The sequence below is a fragment of the Anolis carolinensis genome, chromosome 4 (genome assembly GCF_035594765.1).
Source record: "Anolis carolinensis isolate JA03-04 chromosome 4, rAnoCar3.1.pri, whole genome shotgun sequence".
Lineage (NCBI taxonomy): Eukaryota > Metazoa > Chordata > Lepidosauria > Squamata > Dactyloidae > Anolis > Anolis carolinensis.
The window spans coordinates 199,594,455-199,608,442 of record NC_085844.1 but is presented as its reverse complement, the minus strand read 5'-3'; the positions used below and the strand labels follow the sequence as shown (position 1 = coordinate 199,608,442).

The 13,988-nt window shown below is 38.9% G+C and overlaps 1 protein-coding gene, 1 long non-coding RNA gene and 1 other non-coding gene across 12 annotated transcripts in view; all 3 read left to right on the top strand.

Annotated features, from left to right (window-relative positions):
- The window catches only part of blacat1 (BLACAT1 overlapping LEMD1 locus), a 103,703-nt gene extending 97,255 nt beyond the window's left edge, over positions 1–6,448 (top strand). For all 9 annotated transcript variants that reach the window (XR_010005498.1, XR_010005492.1, XR_010005495.1 and 6 more), the window contains one exon: positions 1,278–6,448. This is a non-coding gene — a long non-coding RNA (BLACAT1 overlapping LEMD1 locus). The remainder of the gene's footprint in view (positions 1–1,277) is intronic.
- A 6,950-nt stretch (positions 6,449–13,398) lies between these two features.
- Positions 13,399–13,988, top strand: part of LOC103279610 (uncharacterized) — a 28,154-nt gene continuing 27,564 nt past the window's right edge. For both annotated transcript variants that reach the window (XM_062978573.1, XM_062978572.1), the window contains exon 1: positions 13,399–13,588. The gene's annotated coding sequence lies outside the window, so the exon portion shown is untranslated. The remainder of the gene's footprint in view (positions 13,589–13,988) is intronic.
- Positions 13,685–13,756, top strand: trnaw-cca (transfer RNA tryptophan (anticodon CCA)). Its single transcript has one exon. It is a non-coding gene; the product is annotated as a tRNA-Trp (tRNA).

The following is a 13,988-nucleotide window of genomic DNA, read 5'->3' as shown; positions in this document are numbered from 1 at the left end:
TCCTCATTTTGATTCAGAGGAGAGCCAAGCAATGTACTTATAACTAAATTGATTGACTATTGTAAGGCTCCACAAGAAAGCACTCAAGGATTTCATTTACCATATTTTAACTACTGAAATGTGTGGAAGTCTCTACATTCCTATATAACTGGCAGACAAATAAATATACTGTTATTAGCCATTTTCACCAATCTTTTTAGGTTAGTGCTGTAAATGCTGCCTTGTACAAACTGAGGAATGCTAACTAATGGGCACCCATCACCTGATTTCCCTTCACCTTAGATCAGAGCTGGGCAACTGTGGAAGATGTGGTGGGTGGTGGGGATGCATACCTGTTTTGTCCAGAAACAAACAAGGAATTCCCAAAACTTCTAGAGGTATGGGGCATTTTCACTTTGTTCCGGGTTACAAAAAAGGCTTCTCTTGGTCCTGCATTGGTTGTGTGTGTGTGTGTGTGTGTGTGCAAAATATAGTGGAAATGCAACCCATATCCCATAATGGACATTTTTGAGCATTTCTTGTGGGAGATCTTCACCCCCAAAGGGTTCTGGGAGCTTCCAAACATGATATAAGAATCCTTTATACCCACTGTCACAGTATTCCATGTATATGTACTTGAAGGATCTGCTAGGACAGTGATTTTCAACCTGTGGGTCCCCAGGTGTTTTGGGCTACAATTCCCTGAAAGCCCAGTCAATTTACCAGCTGTTAGGATTTCTGGGAGTTGAAGGCCAAAACATCTGGGGACTCACAGGTTGAGAACCACAGTGCTAGGAGCTCCTAATGAAGTGGTGACATTTACCTTTTCCTCAATCATGTTTCTACAATTACATCCGCAGGTTTTGATACAAACCTGAAATCGCCATACATTTTAGAAGTGTTCCTCAAAAGTGTTGCTACTTTTTCAAATATTAATCATATTCTATGTATTATATTGATAGAGGTGTGTCTTGCAAGGGTACAGTTTCATAGTCCTATCAATACAAATCACAGCAATAACTCAAGGTTTTCAATCTAGGGAGATTCTGTGAAAGGCAAGAGCATCAGTGAAATGTGTAAGTGTGTAGGAAGAGTCAGTCACAAGCAGTTGAAGAGCTTTAACACTGAAACCTTGTATCAGGATAGCTTTCAAGATAGCAGTACATTATTTGAACAAATGCAAATACTCTTTCAATGTCTCCAGCTGTTTAATTTGCATGAAAATAGTAGAGTAAAAGTTTTTAAAATGTGTAATAAAACTTTCTCTGAAGTTCTGTTCTGTTTTTATCTTTTTACAGATTCAATTTTCCAAGAAAATCGCCACTGTTCTAGTTAACGATAATAAAAAAAACCCTCATATTTATATTGCAAGCTGGAATGGTAAAGGACATGGACAAAGAATGAGAAGCAACGCAAGGAAAATCACACCAGCTCCTTGTGTAATGTCTTCCTGTGCAAGATGAAACTGTAAAAAAAAAAAATAGTAGACCAACTTGTGTGAAGCAACATAGCTTAATATATTCATTTGCACTATTAATGAAGAAATTCTAAAACTGTGAAATAGGGTATAGTGTAAATCCAGCAATTCTGATGACACTGGTTTCAACATTTAAAAATAATTGTATGAGTATTATATGGATTATACAATAGCTGCATTCCAGTATTATCCTATATAGAAATAATTCTTTAAAAATATTATAGTGACAGGTATACTTTTTGCAATAAGGATGATATCATAAAGCACTTTATTCTACGGGGTCAGTACATATGGATTTTTGAAAAGAATAAGCTAGACCATCATCAAAATATTTTTCTGGATTTCAGAAAAAAATATATGCACACTGAGAGGAAGAAATAAAAAAGCCCTACTTGCTTATTTTCCACCTTGGTTGCCTCTAGCCATTTGACATATGCTTTGACTGACAAAGGGCAATGCTTGGGTGATTACTATAATTATGAGACTATCCTAATTTTAGGTGTTTGACTAAAGACTTCCCCCCAAATTCAAGCTGCTCAAGTTGCACACTCCAATAATAAGCATCTACTACAGTCATGCTTTAGTTATTTTTTTATCCATAGAAAATATTGCATGAGTCAAATGTTGCCGGAATTGCCACTGTAAAAAATAGTCATTTTGCTTCTAGGCAGTTACAAATCACAATTCTGTGCTCATTTAGATATGCAGCATTGTGTGCTGTATTGATTTTATATCTCTGATTTATGAGAACAACAGTTACATGCTGTTTATTGAATGTACCTGCATTCATTTTGCACAGTTGCATCTCTGGGTCACTAAAGGCTACCACGGTGGTGTATATAGAATATTAGTGATTCAGCTAGATTCTGTTTAATATCTATAGACATGTACACACATGGGGGTATAGTCATTTGTTTGCACTGAGCTAATTATGCTGGAGTCTAGCACATCAGGTTATAACCTCACACTGTATGTTTTCAGAAATACAGTATATGCTACCTAGACACGGGTTTCAATCAAACCAAAAGGCTTTGAGATACCTGGGCTCTAGCTAGCCACATGAAAGCTGAAACCTTGCTGTAAAGTTATAACAAAACTCTTCCATAGCACTGGCAGCTTTGCAAATAATTTTATATTTTACATATTTAGGGTGCTATTAAAAAGCTAGGTGTTGCCAGTAAGCACAAGCTTTGGTGTATTTTTTTTCCAGTTAGCTATTTATGCCCGACTATACCCTATAGCCCCTGGTGTTGCAGTGGGTTAAACCGCTGAGCTGCTGAACTTGCTGACTGAAAAGTTGGCTGTTTGAATATAGGGAGCAGGTTGAGCTCTTCCTGTTAGCCCCAGCTTCTGTCAACTTAGTTCAAAAACTTGCAAATGTGAGTAGATCAATAGGTACTGCTCTGGCAGGAAGGTAACGGCGCTCCATGCAATACCTTGGAAGTGTCTATGGACAACGCCGGCTCTTCCGCTTAGAAATGGAGATGAGCACCAACCCCCAGATTCTGACATGACTAAATGTTAGGGGAAAACCTTTATCTTATACCCAATGAGGTTTACAGTTTGACTCTACTTCCAGTTAATCCCCGCCAGCCCATTTTTAAGTTGTTTTTAAAACATCCCAGTTTCTCTTCCTTCCTTCCATCTTTCCTGTTTGTGTTCAGCTTACATCAATTGGTGTAAACAGAAAGAGCAAACATATTTTCTACACATTTAACTCAACAAGGGGGGGAGGGAGAACGGTAACATTTTGCCCTTCCCAGTAAACGTAGGCAAAAGAAAACTCATGCAGACTCTTCTGCTTTGTATGTTCATTTTACTAACTTTTGCCATCTGTTTGAGTTTTCATTTATGACATTTTGGAGACCATGTGATTTTATGCATGGCTACAAAGAAGTAACCATGTTTTGAATCAACGAACAGGAAAGGGCGGGTGTAGGGCTAAAGCAGGCATGGGCACACTTCGGCCCTTCAGGTGTTTTGGACAATTTCTAACAGCCCACAATTCCTAACAGCCTCCTAACACCTGGAGGGCCAAAGTTTGCCCATGCCTGCGCTAGAGGCCTTATATCAATTATATATATTGCTAAAAAGGTGGGGTGGAATTAAGCCTCTTTCTAAGCACTGTGCTATCATCAGAACCTAAGTATAATGGTCCATACTCATTGCTATTGTAGCTCCAATGGTCCTTTATTAATATTCAAAGCTCTTATATTAAAAGACAAAATACATTGTCATAATATATGTTTTTAGTGATTCACACAACTCAGGACCAGAGACATCTGTATTCACTTATTAGATTGGGGGTGGAGCCATCCAGCAAGAATATCTCATTCTTGGGGGGGGGGGGGGGCAATAGAATCTCTGAAAGTTTTCCAGATATAAACCTGCGTTCCAGTTATCAAAAATGGTAAGATATGTGGCATTTAGAAGCTGAAAAAACACAAAAGCATTGTTGTTGAAAAGGAAAGTAAAAAAGAGAGATAGTTTGGGCAACAGGCGAAAAGTAAATTGGCACAGACTTTGATATTCTGCAAAATAAATTGTCTGGAACAATTGTATGCCCCTCAAAAACTCAGTATAAAGGATAGCCAGTTTCTTCCACTGTGATAACCAATGGGGATCAAGCATGATATTAAAACATTACCTGTTTGGATCAGTGGTAGCTGACTGTTCATTATTTTCCGCTATGACATTTTGACAACTTTTAGAGCCAATGCAATCATAATTAATGAGGAATGAGCAGCCAGGTCATATGAGGACACATCTTGGCAGCTGGGAGCAGAGAAGCTGATTTTACTTACATAGCTACTCCCTATGATGCAGAAGATATGTGCAGATCTGACTGCTGAGAAAAATCTTGAACCCATTTTGGAGAATGTGAATCTTCCATATAGCATGTTTTCTTTGCTCAAACTGCATTTCTGAAATATATCTTAAGCTTCAGGCTTGAGTTAATGGGAAACCCCCTGGACATAATGGCAAATGAAAATAGATGTTATGCCTATTTTTAGCTTGTAATATTAATGTTCTTATCATGCAGAAAGCACTTGCTTCCCAGTGCCATACATGGTTGGTTTAATCTGGGTCTCCAATGTCTGTAAATAAGAAACAGGAGTCATCCTTTCATCTAAAAGCTGGCAAACAACAGGGCAAAATACATCTGATGCAGTCTGTGCTTATTTCTTTATCCCTTTTTGCTCTCCAGATTCTATTATATAGAAGCATAAATAGAAATCTTCCCCCGGAGTCTTCCAGCCTCAGTAGCCATAGAAACCAGCTATTTCTATCTATTTTGCATGATATCAATAAATGACTTTCTATACTGGATAGACAGGTCAACCCAGCTTCATGTGAACTGGATGCTCTTTATAAGCCATGCAAATTGATTGTATAATATTGTATATCAAAGAAAAGAGAAAAGGGATTATTTGTACACATGCAGTTGAATCTGTGAGATAGATTATTTGAACGCCATGAAATACCCTTTAAGAGAGAGAAATATTTGTGAGAATTTTTAGAACAGGCCCTTTTGTAGTACTGATTATTTTTTAAAAAATATATCTTCAGAGCCAGGTGAGGATGGCAATCTTTCTTTAATATATGAGCTATCTTGTTTCCTAAGACAACTGATACCTTAAAAAAAAGGATACTCCACTGTGTTTTTAAACAAATTCTTGCTATTGAAAACACAAGTGTAAAATTAAAGAAAGCTACCCAATAATAAGGTTATTGTTTTATGAAATGCTGCCAGCCTTTGCTAAGGAAGGCTTTTTATATAGTAAGATAAAGAATCAAATTTATATGGTCAATAATCAAGTGCACTTTACAAGGAGAATAACAATTGTAATTTGGGATCCCCACCCCGCTGGGTTGTTCAAGCCAGTATTATTTTTCAGGAATCATCAGTTCACTATCCTGCATTGTGAGGATTTTGATAAATCTGTCTCCTCTATCTGGTAGCCAACTCTTCACCAAGTTTTTTTTTTTTTTTTGGGTAGGGCTGAAGATACTGAAGTATATGTAACAGATACCTTATATATTCAAATCCTATAAACAGATTCTTTTTGGTACCTAAAATCTTTAGCTGATTTCACTATGTACCACCCACTGTGGCTCTAGAACTTTTGTATCCAACTGTAAACCTATTTGTGATATTTATATATTTATTGTATCCAACTGTAACTTCATTTATATGAGCCTCCTGATTATCTGAATGCTTTAAATAACTCAGTGTCCTTTTCAACAAACTGGTACTGCATTGAATAGTATATATATGAACAGTTATCACAAAAGCTCCCAAACTTTATATGCTCATATAATCATAGGAGTCTTGTGATGGATGCAAAACATTTGTGGAAAAAATGGTGCTAAACAAGCTTAATCTTCTTGAATTATATGTGGTATTATTACGGACATGGATACAAAGGGAGATTCATCTGTGTCATGCTGGATAATATGAAGATCACCTTGTGAAACTGAATCAATAGATCTATACAGCTTGAAAACCTTTGTTGGGGTAAAGTAGAGCTCCATTGACTTTATTACTGATAAGGAAGTCTGCTGGGTATATTCCAGTGTTTTTCAATGCCAGTGGAGCACAGCATCTTACAATCAAATCAGGAAAACTCCTATGGCATTGCTGACTTCCTTTCAGCATTTAACAGATATCTTTTGGTTGTAAGTACATGGACTCCAAAAGACTTTTGCTGTAACAAGGTGGTTTACAAGGTTGTATTATAAATTATAGATGCCTATCATGTCTATATCTTTCACTGAAATACTTGCCTATTGATTGGTCTCCTGGCTGATTAATTCCCTGTTCTGCCTGATGCCAAGTTTGGAACCAGCTAAATTGCTTGACTTCGGTTTCTTATGTTTGTTTGTTCAGATCTATGCACTTGCAGTAAGCACTTTTTTGCTGTAACTGTGAAAGCATGCTAAGGAGAGCAGAAATGTTAATTGCATTAATAAACAGAGTTTATTATTCCATCTCTTCATCGTCTAAAATTTGCATCTGCCACCATGCTGCTTTACTTATTGGAATCGGTGAGTTAAAATTTCTGCTACACCCCTAACTTGAACAACCACATATTTAAACAATTAAAAGAAGCATAAAGATAACATTTGTTGTTAATGCTCAAAAATAGAATGTGAAAAGGATGGTTGAGAGAGAAAAATGAATAAGGTCATGGCAGTGAAACTCAGTAGTCCAATCTCCTTTTTGTTATTTTATCCAATGTAAACAATATAGAGATTTTTTTTAATTCTGTAAAATTTCTATTTCTAGTCAGCGCAGCTCACTTTCACAGCTTCACTGTGTAATGGAGCTTCATTTACACAATTTACACAACCCTGACAACAAAAATTGTTCATGATATTTGGACGACTGTAGTAGGTAAATCAGTGCTCTCCATGGGAACAAATCATGTAAAGTATAGATTACTGTACATTAGAAGTATCCTCGAATATACCGTTTAATGGTGAGCTGGCTGTGCATACTGGTGTAAAATGGTATAAACGGAAAGAAATTGTATATTTCTTTCCCAGTAGATGTATACAATGAGCCATCTAAATATATTGACATTCACACACTTTGCATCTCCAAGAAGGGGTGAGAAAGACTCTTGTCCAAAATTCTGAAGGACTGCTGTTACTCAGTGGTTCTCAACCTGGGGTCCCCTGATGTTTTTGGCCTACAACTCCCAGAAATCCCAGCCAGTTTACCAGCTGTTAGGATTCCTGGGAGTTGAAGGCCAAAACATCTGGGGACCCTAGGTTGAGAACCACTGACTTAGATGATATTGATTTTTTATATATGGCATTGATTCATTGCAGTTGACCCACCAAGACCTCTGAAAGACAGTCCAATGAGTTAAAAAAACTTTAAAAAATTAAAACCCAATTAAAGCAGCTCACTTGCTAATATGGAAGAATACTAAACTAGATGACATTCAAACATTTCTAATGATAATAGCAGGGATTGGGAGGGGGCGCTGTAGTTTCTATGAAAACAGCCCTTTTTTCTGTAAATTACCTTATACTGACTTAGGGCATGGGTCTATCAAGTCATTATTTCAACAAAGATTGCAATAGCTTTCCTTGATTTCCGAGAAATATGTCTATGGGCCCTTTGACACAGCCATATAACCCAGCGCCCTTCCACACAGACATATAACCCAGAATATGAAGGCAGAAGATCCTACAATATCTGCTTTGAACTGGGTTATCTGAGTCCACACTGCCACATATTCCAGTTCAAAGCAGATAATGTGGGATTTTATTCAACTCTGTTAAAGGAGCCTAAGTCTCCCCAAAGGCACTTGAAAATGAGATCTTTTACACTCCAGCTGAGACCCTTCTGTCTTTTCAGAGATACAGACACAGTTGTGAGGTGTGTAATTACATTAATATTAGTTTTGACCATCGTTCAGCATCCTGTATTTCTAAATTGCTGTATTCCTCTCACAACAACAAAACAAACTAATGTGAGGCTACACAATGTGGATCAGCCTTATTTTGGGCAGGGGTCACCAGAGACCAGTTTTGTCACCCCTTCAGATGTGTCCAAATGTGCACCTTGACATCTGTGTGCATGCATGTATCTTGAGTAAACAGATGATTCCCGAACACTTCTTTCAGAAAAAAATGAAATGTTGTAGATGGGATGCTGCTGCATAAAAGAGGGTTTTTTTTTCCCTACAGACCTAATTGTGAGTAATCCAGCCGAGATGAGGAGGTGGGGAGTTTCCAAATTGTCACTATGTGCAGCAAGACCACACAGAAACATATTGTGCTTCCTCAGGATTCTTTGCAATATGCAGCCTTTCCCTACCTTAAAAGTGTCTTCAAATCATTTCCACCTTATGGCAACTCTTAAAATAAAACACATGTGGATTTTTTCTTGCTAAAGTTGGTTCAATGGAGGTTTGACATTTCCTTCCTCGGTGGAAAACTGGAAAAGAACGTTGTTCTGCCTGGTCAGGTTGGCAAGCGAGCGAAACCCATTGCGGATCACAAGAATATAATAGTCCCAAGACCACCTACTGAATTTTCATGGCTGATCAGGAATTTGAACTCTGCTCTCCCAGAGTCCTAGCTCATCACTCAAACCACTACACCACACCTGGGAGCGTAATTTTGCTAACATATATTAATGACTGCCTATTTTGTGTCAGAAGGACAGCTGAGAAAACCAGTACTGTCTATAAAGAGTAGGACTCAAAGGAATGGGGTTGAAATCTCCATGATATTAAGTGGGTAACCTTAGAAGTGTCATGATTTCTCAGCCTAACCAACTTTACAGGCTTATTGTAAGGAGTAAAATAGAGTGAAGAATCTCCTTGGGGAATGGTGGGTTAGAAATATAGCTAAGAAATGTAACTTAACATACCACATTATTGGAACTAAAGCTTCATAGATGATGGCTGAGATCACCCTCAAATAAAATATGTGGAATTCATGACTTCAATGACATTTCTATGACAACATTTGTAAGGCTGTGTTTCTGTTGTCTAATCTAACTTCTCACTTTACATATAAAGGTGTTTTCATACGTTTCTTCTTTCTAGAACACCAATGACTCTTTGGTCAAGAGTTTCAAGTGTTTTAATGTTAAAGCAGTCAGCCAGCAACATGATGATGTCCTCAATTTAAAAATAACTATTTTGACAGTTTTGTTCAAATATGCGAAATATATTATTACATGCTTTTTCTTTTTGCATTCTGCACTGCCTGGAGCTATATGAGCGGGAGGATGGAGCAAATGAAGAAAAAAGATCAGCTAGTGCCATCTGCAGGGCTTTCTCTTATGTCTTTTCACAGAACAGCTGGCAAAACTGTATAGGGCTAGCCTCATTTGTTCCCTAACTCCAGTTCTCCATAGCATTCCTTACTCCATACTATAGATCAATACTTCTCAGCCTGTGGGTCCCTAGGTGTTTTGACCTACAACTCCCAGAAATCCCAGCCAGTTTACCAGCTGTTGGGATTTCTGGGAGTTAAAGGCCAAAACATCTGGGGACCCACAGACTGAGAATCACTGCTATAGAAGATGAACCAGAATGCAAATTGGGATTTAAGTTTAGATTTCACTGGAAATAACAGAAGTGTAGGAGAGAAATAAAAAAAAACCCATTTACTGAAACTTCAGCTGGAAACGTCAGAAAGAATGACTGCAGAGTAATTCATTTTAGGCACATAATTAATGATCCTTAATATCAAGGTTAGCACTTTTCATTAATTAGGTAGATTAATTGGTTTAGATCATTTTATATCCCGCTTTTTCATGGCAGAATATGCCCTCCAAAATATTACAAGAAGCATACAAGAAGTACAGTATATACTAATGTGTAAGTCAAGAGTAGGTTTGGGTGCCAAAATTGAAGATTTTGATATGACTCATGGATATATTGAGGATCATTCCACAAAGGGGGATATATTGAGGGTCATTCCACCAGACAGACAGACAGACAGACAGACCAAGCGATGGCTTTGGATACCATGGGGAAGGGTTAACAACCCTGTGGTGTTTGCATTGCTGTCAGTGTCCCTGTTCAGAAGATTTCACCTCACTTTCTGTCCCTGTGAGAATTGGGTTTTGAAAAAAATGGCTGGTTGTGGAAACAAGAACTGGTGATAAAGCTTCACCTTTTCTATGAAAACTCTTCCAGGAGTGAATTTTCCTTCTTAGAGGCAGATTTTTTTTTTTCACTTCCCATTGTTTCACACACACACACACACACCCGCTCTTAACTATGAGTTCTTTGTAAATCGGATGCTTGTAACTCAGGAACTTCCAGTATATAAGAGTTAAGTTACTATACTCACCTTGAGCTATGGATAAGTCAACCCAGGTTTTTTGGATTCTTGTCTAAAATTTCTAGACTTATACATGAATATATAGGATACACAAGAACCTTGTTGTATCAGAGCAAATCCCCAAGCTGCCTATGAGAAGCCCATCGGCTGGACATAAACGCAACCATGCCCTTCCACTTACATTTGCTTGTAAAGAATATTCAGAACCATACTGCTTCGAGTACTGCCTTAGGCGAACAGTAAAAGGAAATGTCACACCACAACATTAAAGGGAATTCTCTATAAGAAAGATCAAACAATTAATTTCAATCCGTTTTAATTGACTTAAAAATCTACCCCATTAATTAGGAAGCATTTTAACTGCAATACTTTAAACACAAGTCCTTTGGAAACTGTGTCTGAAGAGTAGTTCATCCTGCACCCACACAAAACGAACCCATTTTTTTTAACAAATGGTGTCTGTGGAATATACTATATACACAGGCACCCAAGAAAGTATGCCTTGCCTTTATAAACCATTGTCTAATGCAAACTTATACATTGTGTCTTACATTGGGTGCATCTACACTGTCAAATGAATGCAGTTTGACTCCACTTTAACTGCCTTGACAGGAGCCGCGATAGTGCAATGGATTATTCCCTTGTGCCGTCTGGTCTGCTAACCTGAAGGCTGGTTTTCTGACTTGAAGGTTGCCAGTTCAAATCCGCGAGATGGGGTGAGCTCCCATCTGTCAACTCTAGCTTGCAGGGGCATGTGAGAAGCTTCCCAGCAGGATGGTAACACATCTGGACGTCCCTTGGGCAATGTCTCTGTAGACCAGTGGTCCTCAACCTTTGAGCCATCCTAGGATATGGGCTGATATGACCTAATGGATTCTTTGGATTAATATGAAGTTGAACATGGACTGGCTCTGACTTTTGGCTCAGTTCTACTGCCCCTGTTGTAATGGTCACACGGTTTTTATTGTTTTAATTGGATTAGGATACTGGCTTTTAATTTTGTTTTATGATTGTTTGATTTTACTACATTTTGTATTATTCTGCCATTGTGTAAGACTGCTCTGGGTCCCCGGGGGAGAAGAGCGGTATATAAAATAAATAAATAAATACCTTGTAAAACTACAATTCCCACAATTCCATTGAGCCATGGCAGCTAAACTAGTGTCAAACTCCATTCATTCCACTTATACAGTAGAGTCTTACTTATCCAACATTTGCTTATCCAACATTCTGGATTATCCAACGCAGTCTGCCTCCCGCCCGGATCCACAGTTGTTTCTCTAGGCAGCAAGGACTGAACATTTTACCCATTTAATTTCCGACAATTTTGTTACTGAAAGTTCATTTTATGCAATTCTGTCTTTATTTGTAGTCAATTTGTTAGTAGCCAATGTTTTTCTAGTCAATGTTTTCAATACATTTTGATGTTTTGGTACTAAATTCATAAATACTGTAACTACTACATAACGTTACCATGTACTGAACTGCCTTTTCTGTCAATTTGTTGTAAAACGTGATGTTTTGGTGCTTAATTTGTAAAATCATAACGTAATTTGACGTTTAATAGGCTTTGCCTTAATCCCTCATTATCCAACATTTTCTCTTATCCATCGTTCTGCCGGTCTGTTTATTTTGGATAAGTGAAACTCTACTGCACATGCACCTTGTTTCATGGTGTCTGTAAAGCCGTTGTGCTATGCTAAGTATGGTAAAATGTATATTGATTATGATGGGCTAAGATGTTCCTAACTTTGGGCTGTTTACGCATATGTACAAGATTTCAGACAGGGTGGGTCTGTATATGTTTACAAAAGAGTACAGTGTACCTGAATAAATTAAACTCTAGCCTATGTCATCTCATCTATATATATAAAAGAGTGATGGCATCACGGCAACCCACAAAACAACAAAACTACAGGCCCCCTAACCTCGAAATTTGACAACACAACCCATCATCCACGTCTCTAGGTTGATACAACAAAAAAGAAAAGAAAAATAAAGTCCTAATTAGAGGGAGAACAATAATTGTTTTTATCCAATGGCTGCCAGTTTAGAGGGCTAATCTCTGCCCACTTGGTCTCCTAGCAACCAACTCAGCCAAGGGACAGCCAGGGTTCAGTTAGGGGACAGGCAGACTTAGGCCTCATTTAGGCCTCTTCCACAGATTATCTAATTTGCCCTGGATTATATGGCAGTGTAGACTCAAGGCCCTTCCACATCTATATAACCCATTTATAATCTTATATTATCTGCTTTGACCCACATGACCTTGGAGGAGTCTACGGACAACGCCGGCTCTTTGGCTTAGAAATGGAGGTGACCACCAACCCCCTGAGTCAGACATGACTGGACTTAATGTCAGGAGAAAACCTTTACCCTTTACCTCAACTACCACCAATTCCTCAATATTTTATTTCCCATCCCACCATTGCCACAGCAACGCGTGGCCGGGCACAGCTAGTGTCATAATAAATTGAGCTTCAGGTTGGTACAAGGTTGTATTACTAATTGCACTGAAATCAATAGCATTTTAATTATGTGCAGGCTCAGGGTGCAAGCTTGTTCTCATATCACTACAGACATTCCAGCATCTTTTTCCAAAGTCTTTATACACCTACAGCTTCCTGCTCCTCATCCTCAGTCTAAGCAGATGTTTTTAGCAGCATCAGCGCTAAGAGGATCTAGAGGTTCAGCTGCCAAGATGAGAATCATTAGAAAACTGGAGCCAAGTGAAAGAAAAAGTCATCTCTGCTTGTATTTTGGAAGTAGCCTTAAAGAGTCTACAGAAAGTACAGAATGTTTCCCTGTCTATTTATCTATCTATCTATAACAGGCATGGGCAAACTTGGGCCATGTTATGGGATCATGGGAGCTATAGTTCAGTGAGGTTCCAGCACTGTTTGGCAGAGAAGGCAAAGGCCTTGCGAAACTACAACTCCCATGATTCAATAGGACGAGGCATGACAATAATAATGATGACGTCGCCTCTTCGGGAGGTGCAGGTGGTACATTCCGCCTTAACGGTCCTTTTAACTTGGCACGCTTCGCACTCCCTGTAGGCCCCTCCCCGAGGAGGCGTGGTCTCATTTGTAATTGGCTGCCTGGGCATGAAGCAGCTGTCCGTCAAAACGAAGCATTCAAAGCAACCTGGGAGGTCCCGCAAGTGTTTTTTCCCCTCATGTGGGCCTTTTCCCTCATGTAGGGTTGCGGAGAAAAACGAGGTTGAAGCACTGAAGTTATGTCGTTTATTTTCACCTTTAGCAAAGAGTAGCCAAATATAAGAATGCTGAGGAAATAACGTGCCCCCAAACGGTGAGTCTATGTATAGTACAAAAGAAGATCTAGTGCGCATGCGTAAAAAGGCATTCCGGAGACTCTTGAAGCTTCGCTTCCAAGCAGCTTGCCGGAGACCTCGTGGCGCAACGGTAGCGCGTCTGACTCCAGATCAGAAGGCTGCGTGTTCGAATCACGTCGGGGTCACAGAATGCCCCTCGTGGGAGGGGATTTATTTTACACCGTAAATCAAGGAAAATGGGAGGTTTCGGTGTCTTTATTTGCCCGAGGCTTCACTTTAAAAGCCGGCAGCCAAAAGACAACACAGGCAATAAGAAGGGATAAGGATGGAAAGCCCGGGCGAATGAAGGGTTTTCCCACGTGAGCGTCAAAACACAACTCATGACACGTAACAAAGGCATGGGGCGTAACCTGGTTG